Genomic DNA, 3598 nt, shown 5'->3' on the forward strand with positions numbered 1-3598 from the left:
TTGTATAGATCTATATGTTGGCTCTATAGAATTTTTAAAGATCTAATCATAAGTCAACAATACAGCAGCAACAAGCAAGGAGAATTAATTGTAGCCAATTAATCTTGACTTCGTAGTCTCAGGCCTAGCCACCTAGGCTCTCAATGTGTAGTGGGACAGCAATGTTTGTCGTTTCATCTCTATCTCTCGCACAGTCACAGACACACAGAAGGTCGTGCCCTATCCTCTTGGTAGCCAGTGCACGAGCATCGAGTACAGCGGCGCTTTCATCCTGCCCTACACGGTAAAAACGAAACTAACATGACCTGATCGACTAATCTAACAATGTGCATTCATTTAATTATTGTTCGAGGTAACCTTTTGAGTTATCTGGACACATATATATATGCAGCATTTTTCTGCAAGATGTTAGGCTATATTTTAATTACTTTTTATTTAATATAAATACATTTTTCAGATATACATAAATATTTATTGACAATATACACACTATATCTAAGTGTAATAATTATTATTATAAAGGGCCTCCGATATAAGCTTGTCCCGGGCCTCTAAAATATCAGGACCGGCACTGGGAGTCAGCCCTTGGGTAGCAGAAGTCAGAACGGCCTGCTCCCTCCGGGGCCGTCCCGCAATTCATTTCCTCAGGAGTCAAATGTTTTCTGCTTCGGTAAAATGTACAAGGAGATATTAATATTCACAGTGCATAATAATAATAATAATAATAATAATAATAATAATAATAATAATAATAGTAGCAGCAGCAATATAAATAGCAAAAATTAGTTTATAGTAAACTTATTTATAAATACAAATAATGCTAATATTTTCTATAGACTTGAGTAAATTTGAGAATACCATGGTGCCACTTATTTTTTTAAGGAGGAATGGAGTACAACGCTAGCTTCACGTGAGCTAGGTACCAAATGGAGCAATTAGGAAACAACTAGGGCTCCTTTGGAATGTGATTTTTTTGTCTTCTGTGTTTTTTCCTATGAAATCCTGCATTCCAAATGGGGTATATGCCGCTATAAAAGTGTAGTCTATCTCATTCCCATACCTATACTTAAACTCTACCTTGTGAAAAGTGTAATATATAGTGCAAAACAAATGAACTGCTAGATACGGTCTAAAGGTCCTTAATTTAGGCCATTCGGCTCCATACAGGTTAGCTATAAATAATAATCATCCACACATTGTTCAAATGGGGATGTAGCTCAAATGGTAGAGCGCTCGCTTTGCATGCGAGAGGCACGGGGTTCGATCCCCCGCATCTCCAATATTGTTTTGTCATTTTAATATAATTAAAGGTCTCGGACTCGCAAATAATAAAGGGTCCCGTGCTGAAATATTTGGCATAGGTGCACCCAAATCTTCAAATATGTTGCCTTTATATTTACTATGTGTTCAAATCTTCAAATATGTTGTGCACCGTTACGAAATATTGTTTTGTCATTTTAATATAATTAAAGGTCTCGGACTCGCAAATAATAAAGGGTCCCGTGCTGAAATATTTGGCATAGGTGCACCGTTATCCATATAGCCTTTATATTTACTGTGTGTTCAAATCTTCAAATATGTTGCCTTTATATTTACTGTGTGTTCAAATCTTCAAATATGTTGTGCACCGTTACGAATGTTGACAAAATAAAACTAGAGGATTTTACACTATAAAATTTTCAACATAAAAATTAGAGGATTTTACACTATAAAATTTAAGGATCAGATTAGGATCGGGATTTATTACTATTCATTTTTAGAAATAATTTAGGGCCGTAACGAATTGTAAAGAAACATTTGGACCACGATCCATTATCATCCCTACATAAAACTACCGGTTGCACGCAAGGAGCAGGGAAGCCACTGACTATCTCTTCTTGAAGGCAGCTAGGTATTTGGACTGTGAAGTTCATTATGTACGCATACATATACCACCTAAAAAAGGTTTAATGCTTGAGGGTCTAATAATGTAAATATCTGAGAGATGAAATTCACTATACACACTGAATTATCTGGTTTGATGTTTAGATTTCAGAAGAGAACTTCCAGTAGATCTAGCAGAGGGAAATCTCAAAGCTCTTAGCTTGCAAAATCTTCTTGCATTATAACTCTTTTTATCTATACTATTATGTAGGTATTCTGAAATAGCTAGAATGTTTGTCTTTGACACTTAATTCCACATATACTTTGATTGAAAGTAAACAACCAGAGTTCAACTGGAGCCACTAATTATATTGATATCCTCTAGGTGCACCCAAATCTTCAAATATGTTGCCTTTATATTTACTATGTGTTCAAATCTTCAAATATGTTGTGCACCGTTACGAAATATTGTTTTGTCATTTTAATATAATTAAAGGTCTCGGACTCGCAAATAATAAAGGGTCCCGTGCTGAAATATTTGGCATAGGTGCACCGTTATCCATATAGCCTTTATATTTACTGTGTGTTCAAATCTTCAAATATGTTGCCTTTATATTTACTGTGTGTTCAAATCTTCAAATATGTTGTGCACCGTTACGAATGTTGACAAAATAAAACTAGAGGATTTTACACTATAAAATTTTCAACATAAAAATTAGAGGATTTTACACTATAAAATTTAAGGATCAGATTAGGATCGGGATTTATTACTATTCATTTTTAGAAATAATTTAGGGCCGTAACGAATTGTAAAGAAACATTTGGACCACGATCCATTATCATCCCTACATAAAACTACCGGTTGCACGCAAGGAGCAGGGAAGCCACTGACTATCTCTTCTTGAAGGCAGCTAGGTATTTGGACTGTGAAGTTCATTATGTACGCATACATATACCACCTAAAAAAGGTTTAATGCTTGAGGGTCTAATAATGTAAATATCTGAGAGATGAAATTCACTATACACACTGAATTATCTGGTTTGATGTTTAGATTTCAGAAGAGAACTTCCAGTAGATCTAGCAGAGGGAAATCTCAAAGCTCTTAGCTTGCAAAATCTTCTTGCATTATAACTCTTTTTATCTATACTATTATGTAGGTATTCTGAAATAGCTAGAATGTTTGTCTTTGACACTTAATTCCACATATACTTTGATTGAAAGTAAACAACCAGAGTTCAACTGGAGCCACTAATTATATTGATATCCTCTAGGGGGTTGATATGCAGCTTGCACTAGCAATTGAGAGCCCAAAGGCAATATCAGCAGTAAAACAACTCTTAGCTTGCAAGATGATCATATGCTGAAAACATGTGTCTTTCTCAGTTCTATCATCATGCCCTAGCAATGCATAAATCTACTATTTTATACCACAATTTCCATTTTATTCTGCATTCAACATCGGAATAATATTGTTCACTTATATATCTAACCAATTGTTCAATAGGTCAAGGATAGCATACTATAGCTTCCTTGGCCAAATGGAGGGGGGGGGGATAAAACATACTCTATTTGTAAAATGGAAATATGTTGAAGCTAAGGTGTGCACATCTTACTCTCTTTCTTTAATCATTTGGTTTCTAAATTGAATTTATAATATTTGGTATTCCACTTAAATTAATTTCCTGGGCAAAGCACAAATGTTTTACATAGTGTAATTATCCTTATCATTTTGTT

The 3598-nt window shown here is 34.7% G+C and overlaps 1 non-coding gene across 1 annotated transcript; it reads left to right on the top strand.

Moving 5' to 3' along the window:
* Positions 1–1206: 1206 nt before the first annotated feature.
* On the top strand, positions 1207–1279 carry TRNAA-UGC (transfer RNA alanine (anticodon UGC)). Its single transcript has one exon. It is a non-coding gene; the product is annotated as a tRNA-Ala (tRNA).
* The last annotated feature ends 2319 nt before the right edge of the window (positions 1280–3598 follow it).

This window comes from Zea mays, chromosome 4 (assembly GCF_902167145.1).
Source record: "Zea mays cultivar B73 chromosome 4, Zm-B73-REFERENCE-NAM-5.0, whole genome shotgun sequence".
NCBI lineage: Eukaryota > Viridiplantae > Streptophyta > Magnoliopsida > Poales > Poaceae > Zea > Zea mays.